Source organism: Ranitomeya variabilis, chromosome 1 (genome assembly GCF_051348905.1).
Source record: "Ranitomeya variabilis isolate aRanVar5 chromosome 1, aRanVar5.hap1, whole genome shotgun sequence".
Lineage (NCBI taxonomy): Eukaryota > Metazoa > Chordata > Amphibia > Anura > Dendrobatidae > Ranitomeya > Ranitomeya variabilis.
This window is the reverse complement of record NC_135232.1, coordinates 546,442,364-546,455,183: the sequence shown is the minus strand read 5'-3', so window position 1 is coordinate 546,455,183 and position 12,820 is coordinate 546,442,364. Positions and strand designations below refer to the sequence as shown.

At 50.3% G+C, this 12,820-nt stretch overlaps 1 protein-coding gene across 6 annotated transcripts in view; it reads left to right on the top strand.

The window, feature by feature from the left end:
- Positions 1-12,820, top strand: part of GATAD2B (GATA zinc finger domain containing 2B) — a 105,759-nt gene that overhangs the window by 43,617 nt on the left and 49,322 nt on the right. Inside the window, exon 1 of one of the 6 annotated variants that reach the window (XM_077255099.1) lies at positions 3,813-4,090. The exons of 4 other annotated variants lie outside the window; for them this stretch is intronic. The gene's annotated coding sequence lies outside the window, so the exon portion shown is untranslated. Of the gene's footprint in view, positions 1-3,812; positions 4,091-12,820 lie in introns of those variants that run through there. One more of the 6 variants, XM_077255070.1, reaches the window with a different exon arrangement.

Genomic DNA, 12,820 nt, shown 5'->3' with positions numbered 1-12,820 from the left:
CTGTCAGGGGCAGGGGTGAGTGGTAGAATACGGGGGTTCCGTCAGGGGTGAGTGGTAGAATACGGGGGTTCCGTCAGGCGCAGGCGTGAGTGGTAGAATACGGGGATTCCGTCAGAGGCAGGCGTGAGTGGTAGAATACGGGGGTTCTGTCGGGCAGGGGTGAGTGGTAGAATACGGGGATTCTGTCGGGCAGGGGTGAGTGGTAGAATACGGGGGTTCCATCGGGTGAGTGGTAGAATACGGGTGTTCCGTCAGGGACAAGGGTGAGTGGTAGAATACGGGGGTTCCGTCAGAGGCCGGGGTGAGTTGTAGAATACGGGGATTCCGTCTGGGGCAGGGGTGAGTGGTAGAATGCGTGGGTTCCGTCGGGGGCAATGGTGAGTGGTAGAATACAGGGGTCAGTGGTAGAATACGGGGGTTCCGTCGGGGCAGGGGTGAGTGGTAGAATACGGGCGTTCCGTCGGGGGCAGGGATGAGTGGTAGAATACGGGGGTTCTGTCGGGGGCAGGGGTGAGTGGTAGAATACGGGGGTTCCGTCAGGGGTGAGTGGTAGAATATGGGGGTTCCGTCGGGGGCAGGGCTGAGTGGTAGAATACGGACGTTCCGTCGGGGGCAGGGGTGAGTGGTAGAATACGGGGGTTCCATCGGGGGCAGGGGTGAGTGGTAGAATACGGACGTTCCGTCGGGGGCAGGGGTGAGTGGTAGAATACGGGGGTTCCGTCGGGGGCAGGGGTGAGTGGTAGAATACGGGGGTTCCGTCAGGGGCAGGGGTGAGTGGTAGAATACGGGGGTTCCGTCAGGGGCAGGCGTGAGTGGTAGAATACGGGGTTCCGGCAGGGGTGAGTGGAAGAATCCGGGGGGTTCCATCAGTGGTAGAATACGGGGGTTCTGGCAGTGGTTAGTGGTAGAATACCGGTGTTCTGTCAGAGGCAGGGGTGAGTGGTAGAACATGGGGGTTCTGTCAGGGGCAGGGGTGAGTGGTAGAATACAGGGGTTCCGTCGGGTGAGTGGTAGAATACGGAGGTTCCGTCTGGGGCAGGGGTGAGTGGTAGAATACGGAGGTTCCTTCGGGGGTAGGGGTGAGTGGTAGAATACGGGGGTTCCGTCGGGGGCAGGGGTGAGTGGTAGAATACGGGGGTTCCGTAAGGGGTGAGTGGTAGAATACGGTGGTTTTGTCAGAGGCGGGTGAGTGGTAGAATACGGGGGTTCCGTCGGGGGCAGGGGTGAGTGGTAGAATACGGGGGTTCCTGCAGGGGTGAGTGGTAGAATACGGGGGTTCCGTCGGGGGCAGGGGTGAGTGGTAGAATACGGGGGTTCCGGCAGGGGTGAGTGGTAGAATACGGGGGTTCCGTCAGGCGCAGGCGTGAGTGGTAGAATACGGGGATTCCGTCAGAGGCAGGCGTGAGTGGTAGAATACGGGGGTTCTGTCAGGGGCAGGGGTGAGTGGTAGAATACGGGGATTCTGTCGGGCAGGGGTGAGTGGTAGAATACGGGGGTTCCATCGGGTGAGTGGTAGAATACGGGGTTCCGGCAGGGGTGAGTGGTAGAATACGGGGGTTCCGTCGGGGGCAGGGGTGAGTGGTAGAATACGGGGGTTCCGTCAGGGGTGAGTGGTAAAATACGGGGGTTCCGTCAGGGGTGAGTGGTAGAATACGGGTGTTCCGTCAGGGACAAGGGTGAGTGGTAGAATACGGGGTTCTGTCAGAGGCAGGGGTGAGTGGTAGAATACGGGGGTTCCGTCAGAGGCCGGGGTGAGTTGTAGAATATGGGGATTCCGTCTGGGGCAGGGGTGAGTGGTAGAATGCTTGGGTTCCGTCGGGGGCAATGGTGAGTGGTAGAATACAGGGGTGAGTGGTAGAATACGGGCGTTCCGTCGGGGGCAGGGATGAGTGGTAGAATACGGGGGTTCTGTCGGGCGCAGGGGTGAGTGGTAGAATATGGAGGTTCCGTCGGGGGCAGGGGTGAGTGGTAGAATACAGGGGTGAGTGGTAGAATATGGGGGTTCCGTCGGGGGCAGGGGTGAGTGGTAGAATACAGGGGTGAGTGGTAGAATACGGGGGTTCCGTCGGGGCAGGGGTGAGTGGTAGAATACGGGGGTTCCGTCGGGGGCAGGGGTGAGTGGTAGAATACAGGGGTGAGTGGTAGAATACGGGGGTTCCGTCGGGGGCAGGGGTGAGTGGTAGAATACAGGGGTGAGTGGTAGAATACGGGGGTTCCGTCGGGGGCAGGGGTGAGTGGTAGAATACAGGGGTGAGTGGTAGAATATGGGGGTTCTGTCGGGCGCCGGGGTGAGTGGTAGAATACGGGGGTGAGTGGTAGAATACGGGGGTTCCGTCGGGGGCAGGGGTGAGTGGTAGAATACAGGGGTGAGTGGTAGAATACGGAGGTTCCGTCGGGGGCAGGGGTGAGTGGTAGAATACGGGGGTTCCGTCTGGGGCAGGGGTGAGTGGTAGAATACGGGGGTTCCGTCGGGGGCAGGGGTGAGTGGTAGAATACGGACGTTCCATCGGGGGCAGGGGTGAGTGGTAGAATACGGGGGTTCCGTCGGGGGCAGGGGTGAGTGGTAGAATACGGACATTCCGTCGGGGGCAGGGGTGAGTGGTAGAATACGGGGGTTCCGTCAGGGGCAGGGGTGAGTGGTAGAATACGGGGGTTCCGTCAGGGGCAGGCGTGAGTGGTAGAATACGGGGTTCCGGCAGGGGTGAGTGGAAGAATCCGGGGGGTTCCGTCAGTGGTAGAATACGGGGGTTCTGGCAGTGGTTAGTGGTAGAATACCGGTGTTCTGTCAGAGGCAGGGGTGAGTGGTAGAATACGGGGGTTCCGGCAGGGGTGAGTGGTAGAATATGGGGGTTCTGTCAGGGGCAGGGGTGAGTGGTAGAATACGGACGTTCCGTCGGGGGCAGGGGTGAGTGGTAGAATACGGGGGTTCCGTCAGGGGCAGGGGTGAGTGGTAGAATACGGGGGTTCCGTCAGGGGCAGGGGTGAGTGGTAGAATACGGACATTCCGTCGGGGGCAGGGGTGAGTGGTAGAATACGGGGGTTCCGTCAGGGGCAGGGGTGAGTGGTAGAATATGGGGGTTCTGTCAGGGGCAGGGGTGAGTGGTAGAATACGGACGTTCCGTCGGGGGCAGGGGTGAGTGGTAGAATACGGGGGTTCCGTCAGGGGCAGGGGTGAGTGGTAGAATACGGGGGTTCCGTCAGGGGCAGGCGTGAGTGGTAGAATACGGGGTTCCGGCAGGGGTGAGTGGAAGAATCCGGGGGGGTTCCGTCAGTGGTAGAATATGGGGGTTCTGGCAGTGGTTAGTGGTAGAATACCGGTGTTCTGTCAGAGGCAGGGGTGAGTGGTAGAATACGGGGGTTCCGGCAGGGGTGAGTGGTAGAATATGGGGGTTCTGTCAGGGGTGAGTGGTAGAATACAGGGGTTCCGTCAGGGGCAGGGGTGAGTGGTAGAATACGGAGGTTCCTTCGGGGGTAGGGGTGAGTGGTAGAATACGGGGGTTCCGTCGGGGGCAGGGGTGAGTGGTAGAATACGGGGGTTCCGGCAGGGGTGAGTGGTAGAATACGGGGGTTCCGTCGGGGGCGGGGAGAGCCGTAGACTGCGGTGGTCCCGTCGGGGCAAGAGGGGGGGGTTTTGAGCTACAAATGACTTAAATGAAAAATTAACAGCTAATTCCAAGTCCAGAGGTTGAAAACCAGCTGCAACTAGATGTGATGTGACACCCCCCCCCCCCCGCTGTGCATGCTGGGGGAACGTCTGCATCGTCCCCTCCTCCTTCCCGTCTTATTTCTTCCCTTTTGTTTAATCTGACGGTGAGCTTGTGATTGGCTGAGTGGCAGCTCAGTGCCCACACTCAGGGCAGAAATCCCGCAGGGCTCCGGGGGGCGGACTAGTGTCATGCTGCCTGAGCCGCCCACCCAACACAATCCTTACATCCCAGGGAAAAAAAAACAAATCTCTCCCTCCCGCCTTCCTTCTCTCCTGCGATCCCCCTTCCTTCCCTTCGTCTGCGTCGCCTTCCCTTCTTCCTCTGTAGTATTTCCTGGTGCCCCCCTGTCCTCCCCGAATCCCCCCAGACAGCTGCGGAGATCTGTGAGTATGCTGAGGAATGTGTGCCTTGGGGGGCGGCGTAATGCCAGGCAGCGATGGCTGCCGTGGAGGGGGCTCCATGCTGGCCGCCGGTTTGGGGTTTTCTTTTGTTGGCTTGTGAATGAGGACAGTCAGCTGACGGGCGGCTGGGGCTGGCGCGGTGACGGGCGGCTGGGGCTGGCGCGGTGACGGGCTCCGGAGCAGTAGTGCGTGCAGCAGCCGGCCGGCCTGCGGTGCTGACTGTGCGCTGGGCCTGTGTCACTGCACACCGGGGAGGGGGAGGGGAGCTGCTCCACGTCGTCCTCATTGTGAGCAGTAGACCTGGGGACTGTCTGGCCGGATTGCGAGGTATGATCCTGCAGGGCCCGCCGCTGTGCCTCCTCCATTGTGTGCCAGACCGGCCGCTCACCCCAGGTCACCGCAGCCGTAGTGCCCGGGCAGCGCTGCCCCCAGATGTGATGTGGGGGGCTCAGCGTCTCCACTGCTTACACCTGCGTGGAGCATGTGCCAAGTGGTGGACACAAGTCAGGCACCCACCGACCCCTGTGACAAGTGACAGCCAGAAAGGGGGCAGCGGGCTCCTCCATATAAGAGCCGAGAAACCCGTCACTGTTCCGACACATAATCTGTAATAAGGCGCCACATGTGGAGTAGAGGTGTATATAATATATACTGTGTGTACAGGGTGAGCTACAGCAACTGTGGGAGTAACCCCGAGCCGGCCGGTCCACCCTGGTAATATCCGGTCACTGATCCCTGTACATTATATATAATAACCAGCGCTGACTGATCCGTCCTGATAATATCCGGTCACTGCTCTGTACATTATATATAATAACCAACGCTGACTGATCCGTCCTGATAATATCCGGTCACTGATCCCTGTACATTGTATATAATAACCAGCGCTGACTGATCCGTCCTGATAATATCCGGTCACTGATCCCTGTATATTATATATAATAACCAGCGCTGACTGATCCGTCCTGATAATATCCGGTCACTGCTCTGTACATTATATATAATAACCAACGCTGACTGATCCGTCCTGATAATATCCGGTCACTGATCCCTGTACATTGTATATAATAACCAGCGCTGACTGATCCGTCCTGATAATATCCGGTCACTGATCCCTGTACATTGTATATAATAACCAGCGCTGACTGATCTGTACATTATATATAATAACCAACGCTGACTGATCCGTCCTGATAATATCCGGTCACTGATCCCTGTACATTTATATATAATAACCAGCGCTGACTGATCCGTCCTGATAATATCCGGTCACTGATCTGTACATTATATATAATAACCAACGCTGACTGATCCGTCCTGATAATATCCGGTCACTGATCCCTGTATATTATATATAATAACCAGCGCTGACTGATCCGTCCTGATAATATCCAGTCACTGATCCCTGTACATTGTATATAATAACCAGCGCTGACTGATCCGTCCTGATAATATCCGGTCACTGATCTGTACATTATATATAATAACCAACGCTGACTGATCCGTCCTGATAATATCCGGTCACTGATCCCTGTATATTATATATAATAACCAGCGCTGACTGATCCGTCCTGATAATATCCGGTCACTGATCCCTGTATATTATATATAATAACCAGCGCTGACTGATCCGTCCTGATAATATCCGGTCACTGATCCCTGTACATTATATATAATAACCAGCGCTGACTGATCTGTACATTATATATAATAACCAACGCTGACTGATCCGTCCTGATAATATCCGGTCACTGATCCCTGTACATTATATATAATAACCAGCGCTGGCTGATCCGTCCTGATAATATCCGGTCACTGATCTGTACATTACACATACAACTCGTGTCAAAAATTATGGAATCACCGGCCTTGGAGGATGTTCATTAAGTTGTTTAATTTTGTAGAAAAAAAAAAGCAGATCAGAGACATGACACAAAACTAAAGTAATTTCAAATGGCAACTTTCTGGCTGTAAGGCACACGTTGCGTTTTTTTCGCTATAAAAAAACGCATACATATGCATCCTATCATTTAGGGTATGTGCACACGTATTCTTGGCCACTGCGGATTTTTCCGCAGCAGTTTTGATAAATCTGCATGACAAAAATGCTGTGTTTTTGCTACGGATTTACCGCAGTTTTCCTGCGGTTTTACAACTGCGGTTTTCCATAGGGGCAGCTGTAAAGCCGCTGCGGAATCCGCAGAAAGAAGTGACATGCTGTGGAATGTAAACCGCTGCGTTTCCGCTCATTTTTTTTCCGCAGCATGGGCACATCGTTTTTGGTTTCCCATAGGTTTACATTGAACTGTAAACGCATGGGAAACTGCTGCAGATCCGCAGCAAAATCCGCATCGTGTGCGCATACCCTTAGAATGCATTCTGCAATTTTTGTGCACATGATGCGTTTTTTTCCCGCGAAAAAAAGCATTGCGGTAAAAAAACGCAGCATGTTCATTAATGTTGTGTGTTTTTTCGCATTTTTCCTGCTATATAATGCATTGGAAAGTTCCGGGGAAAAAACGCAAAAAAAAACCCGCATGCGGATTTCTTGCAGAAAATGTTCGGTTTTCTTCAGGAATTTTCTGCAAGAAATTCTTACGTTTGCACATACCCTAAGAAACACTAAAAGAAATCAAGAACAAAAATGTGGTAGTCAGTAATGGTTACTTTTTTATCCAAGCTTGGCGGAAAAATTATGGAATCACTCAATTCTGAGGAAAAAATTATGGAATCACCGTGTAAATTGTCATACCCCAAAATAACACCTGCATGAAATTAGATCTGATCATTAGTCTGCATCTAAAAAGGAGTGATCACCCCTTGGAGAGATGTTGCACCAAGTGGACTGACATGAATCTTTGCTCCAACACGAGAGATGTCAGTTGAAACAAAGGAGAGGATTATCAAACTCTTAACAGAGGGTAAATCATCACGCAATGTTGCAAAAGATGTTGGTTGTTCAGTCAGCCTTGTCTAAAATCTGGACCAAATACAAACAACATGGGAAGGTTGTTAAAGGCAAACATACTGGTAGACCAAGGAAGACATCAAAGTGTCAAGACCAGAAACTTAAAGCAATATGTCTCCAAACCAGGAAATGCACAACAAAACAAATGAGGAACGAATGGGAGCAAACTGACGTCAACGTCTGTGACCGAACTGTAAGAAACCGCCTAAAGGAAATAGGATTTACATACAGAAAAGCTAAATGAAAGCCATCATTAACACCTAAACAGAAAAAACAAGGTTACGATTTGGCTAAGGAAAAGCAATCGTGGACTGTGGATGACTGGATGAAAGTCATATTCAGTGATGAATCACAAATCTGCATTGGGCAAGGTGATGATGCTTGAACTTTTGTTTGGTGCCGTTCCAATGAGATTTATAAAGATGACTGCCTGAAGAGAACATGAAATTTCCAGTCATTGATCATATGGGGCTGCATGTCAGGTAAAGGCACTGGGGAGATGGCTGTCATTACATCTTCAATAAATGCACAAGTTTATGTTGATATTTTGGACACTGTTCTTATCCCATCAATTGAAAGGATGTTTGGGGATGATGAAATCATTTGTCAAGATGATAATGCATCCTGCCATAGAGCAGCAACTGTGAAAACATTCCTTGAAAAAAGACACATAAGGTCAATGTCATGGCCTGCAAATAGTCCGGATCTCAATCCAATTGAGAATCTTTGGTGGAAGTTGAAGAAAATGGTCCATGACAAGGCTCCAACCTGCAAAGCTGATCTGGCAACAGCAATCAGAGAAAGTTGGAGCCAGATTGATGAAGAGTACTGTTTGACACTCATTAAGTCCACGCCTCAGAGACTGCAAGCTGTTAAAAAAGCCAGAGGTGGTGCAACAAAATACTGGTGATGTGTTGGAGTGGTTTTTGTTTTTGTTTTTTCGTGACTCCATAATTTTTCCCCCATGCTTCGTTAAAAAAAGTAACCATTACTGACTACCAAATTTTTTGTTCTTGATTTCTTTTAGTGTTTCTTAGGCTTCTTTCACACTTCCGTCTTTTTGAAGACATTGCAATGCGTCGTTCTGTGCAAAAAACGCATCCTGCAAAGTTGCTCGCATGATGTGTTTTTTGCACATAGACTTGTATTACCGACTCATCGCGACGTATGGACACACAATCCATACGTCGTGCACTGGATGTGTCGGTAATTGGCGGACCAAAAACACTTTACTGAGCTGGCACCATCTAATAATAATAATAATATAATGAATAATATAATAATATAATGAATAAGGGGATCACCATCTGCATACTATATACGAATACAACCACACAGAGCAAAGTGTATGCATAAAAATTAGGATCACCACATCAATTGTAAATTACAAAAATATATAGTCTTTATTTGAGAACAACCCACAAAAGACATTTAAAAACACTTAAAAACCCACAACACAGATAGAGGTAATGGGTCCACATTAATTACAGGTAAATACCAACAAAAAAACACACACCACACAGCCGATATATAGTAGGATATATATCACCATAAATATATTACAATTACCAACCATTGTCTAATATACACATGCTGTATTGCATAATATATACGTATATATCAATAACCACAACAGTCTCATTAATGAAAATCTCCTGTATAGATGCCAAAGACAGGTATAACAAAATAAAGGAGGTAAACCCAACCTGCTTAGGTATAATGAAGATGTGACAGGCACTGCCTATTTCACAAGGTCTAGGCCCCTCAGCCCTATACTCTTACCCAACCCAGATAGTTGTTCCCTCAGGTTTTGGTATCGTTGGCTTGGTGAATCAGATCGACCGTGTGGGTGTTCAGACCCACGCGTATCGACGCTTAAAGCTTCTTCCTCAAGGTCAGTAGTGCTAAAATGGTGTGTTCCCAAGTTTAAATAGACAAATAATTCGTCAATACACCTACCAGGTGTAACTTTTTTTTGTGCGACGGGTCCGCCATTTTCGACCGTGCATGTGCGGCTGAAATTCCGCCCCCTCCTCCCCGAACTGCAGAATGGGCAGCGGATGCGTCCATCCACTGCCCACGTCGTGCAGAGAATTCACAACGTCCGTCAGTACGTCAGCCCGACGCATTGGACGGGGCCCGTACCGACGGAAATGTGAAAGAGGCCTTAAAGCCAGAAAGTTGTCATTTGAATTGACTTTAGTTTTGTGCCATGTCTGTGATCTACTTTTTTTTTAAATTTTCCTCAAAATTGTAACCACCTGAATGAACATCCTCCAAGGCCAGTGATTCCATAATTTTTGCCAGTGGTTGTAATATCCGTCCTGATAATATCCGGTCACTGATCCCTGTACATTATATATAATAACCAGCGCTGACTGATCCGTCCTGATAATATCCGGTCACTGATCTGTACATTATATATAATAACCAACGCTGACTGATCCGTCCTGATAATATCCGGTCACTGATCCCTGTACATTATATATAATAACCAGAGCTGGCTGATCCGTCCTGATAATATCCGGTCACTGATCTGTACATTAAATATAATAACCAGTTCTGACTGATCCGTCCTGATAATATCCGGTCACTGATCCCTGTACATCTACTATATAATTGTCTAAGGGTCACTAACGTCTGTCCTTCTGTCTGTCTGTCACGGATATTCATTGGTCGCGGCCTCTGTCTGTCATGGAAATCCAAGTCGCTGATTGGTCACGGCAAAACAGCCACGACCAATCCGCAATGGGCACAGTCCGGCGGCAAAATGGCCGCTCCTTCCTCCCCGCAGTCAGTGCCCGCTCCATAATCCCCTCCAGTCAGCCCTCACACAGGGTTAACGGCAGCGTTAACGGACCGCTTTATGCCGCAGTGTAACACACTCCGTTAAAGCAGCTATTAACCCTGTGTGACCAACTTTTTACTATTGATGCTGCCTATGCAGCATCAATAGTAAAAAGATCTAATGTTACAAATAATAATAAAAAAAAAATGGTTATTCTCACCTTCCGACGGATGCTGTCCTCGGCAGTGCAAGCGGCAGGTTCCGGTGCCAAGGATGCTATGCGAGAAGGACCTGCCATGACGTCACGGTCAAGTGACCATGACGTCACGGTCATGTGACCGCGACGTCATCACAGGTCCTGCTCTCATACCAACCCTGGGACCGGAAGCTGCCGCTTGCATCGTACACAGGCGCCAGGACTTCAAGGGGCCTTTGGAAGGTGAGTATATGTTTATTTTTATTTTAAGTCTTTTTTTAACCACGCATATAGTGGCCGCTTTGCTATATACTACATGGACTGTGTTACATACTGCGTGGGCTCCTATATACTACATCTCTGTGCTATAGACTATGTAGCTGTGCAATATACAACGTGGCTGTGCAATATACAACGTGGCTGTGCAATATACAACGTGGCTGTGCAATATACAACGTGGCTGTGCAATATACAACGTGGCTGTGCAATATACAACGTGGCTGTGCAATATACAACGTGGCTGTGCAATATACAACGTGGCTGTGCAATATACAACGTGGCTGTGCAATATACAACGTGGCTGTGCAATATACAACGTGGCTGTGCAATATACTATGTGGCTGTGTCGGTTCTGTTATATACTACGTCGACTGTGCAATATACAGCGTAGCTATGCAATATACTACGTGGCTCTGCTATATACTACGTGGCTCTGCTATATACTACGTGGCTCTGCTATAGACTACTATTAGTATTGTGTGGTAATTTGTGGGGACGGAGCCTCGTGTGGCAATGTGTGGGGACAGAGCCTCGTGTGGTAATGTGGGGGGGCGGGATTATGTGTGGTGATGTGGTGGGGGGCAGGATTATGTGTGGTGATGTGGTGGGGGGCGGGATTATGTGTGGTGATGTGGTGCGGGGGTGGTATTGTGTGGTAATGTGGTGGGGGGGCGGGATTATGTGTGGTAATATGGTGGGGGGCAGTATCTGTGGTAATGGGGGGGGGGCGGGATTATCTGTGGTAATGGGGTGGGGGCGGGATTAAGTGTGGTGATGTGGTAGGGCGGGATTATGTGTGGTAATGTGGTGGGGGGGCGGGATTATGTGTGGTGATGTGGAGGGGTGGGATTGTGTGTTGTGATGTGGAGGGGCGGGATTATGTGTGGTGATGTGGTGGGGGCGGGATTATGTGTGGTGATGGGGGCAGGATTGTGTGTGGTGATGTGGGGGGCAGGATTGTGTGGTGATGTGGTGGGGGCTGGATTATGTGTGGTGATGTGGTGCGGGGGCGGTATGTGTGGTAATGTGGTGGGGGGGCGGGATTATGTGTGGTAATATGGTGGGGGGCGGTATCTGTGGTGAGGGGGTGGGATTATCTGTGGTAATGGGGTGGGGGCGGGATTATCTGTGGTAATGGGGTGGGGGCGGGATTAAGTGTGGTGATGTGGTAGGGCGGGATTATGTGTGGTGATGTGGAGGGGTGGGATTGTGTGGTGTGATGTGGAGGGGTGGGATTATGTGTGGTGATGTGGTGGGGGCGGGATTATGTGTGGTGATGTGGGGGCGGGATTGTGTGTGGTAATGTGGTGGGGGCGGGATAGTGTGTGGTGATGTGGGGGGCAGAGCTACTGTGCAGGGGGCGGGATTAGCGAGTAATCACGATGAGATATATATATATATATATATATATATATATATATATATATTATTCCCTACAATGCAACCCGGAGTATTAGGTCTTTGGTGCCCATGAGCACTAAGATGTTGTTTAGTGAATCTGGGTCCGGGTTGCGGGTAGCTATGAGAGATGGGAGGGTCTGGCTACCCACATACCTCACCACTGGGTGAGGGTGCTCGCTGTACCCATTTTTCTTATTCGGCAGTGCGGGTGTTTGAGGACCTGCAATGATGTCAGGATCACGTGACCAGCCCATGTGATCCATACCTCACCTGTGGGAGTGGTTACAGGTACATAATGTGACCAGGGTGTGGGTCACATGTTCCTGTATGCTCTCTGAGTGAGGGTACCTGAATGGTCCACGAGCAAGGTCCTGGCAGATACCTCGGTGTTGGGTGTGCTAAGCCCTGAAGAGCACGGGGTGGGACTTTGCTACTGGTGACCTGGGTATTGGACGGTCCCTGCCGGGGATGGACGTCCTGAATAGTACCCGGACAGGCCACCTGTGTGACGCTGAGTAACCTGGGTGTTGGGAGGTCCTGGGAGTAGGAAAGGATCCCTGAACAGCACAAGGTGAGGACAGGGATCTGCAGAGCCAGTAACAGGTCCCGTGTGGTACTGCCAGTGGAAAGCCTGCATCGCTGATAAGCAGGTAATACCAGACTGTGTGTTTGGCTCCAGAGCGAGCCTGAATATTGGACTCGACCAAGAGTGTATGGTCACAGTCCTGATGTAACAGAGTCACGCTGTGAACATTGTTACTTTGTTTTGTGCTATGAAGATTGTTGTTTTGTGTTTTCTCCCACTGGGGTTTATGGAGTAGTAAACCCAGTTGAACTTGTGGAAGAAAATACGGTCTTGTGTGTTAATACGCTGCCAAGCGAGTATTCCCCAAACCCGTAAGTAAGTGCAATCTTACACTCTATCTATCTATCTATCTATCTATCTATCTATCTATCTATCTATCTATCTATCTATCTATCTATTATATATATACACAGGGGTTGGACAAAATAATCGAAACACCTGGAGACATCAACAAAAGTTAGTTTAATCTGGTGTAGGTCCACTGTTTGTGGTGA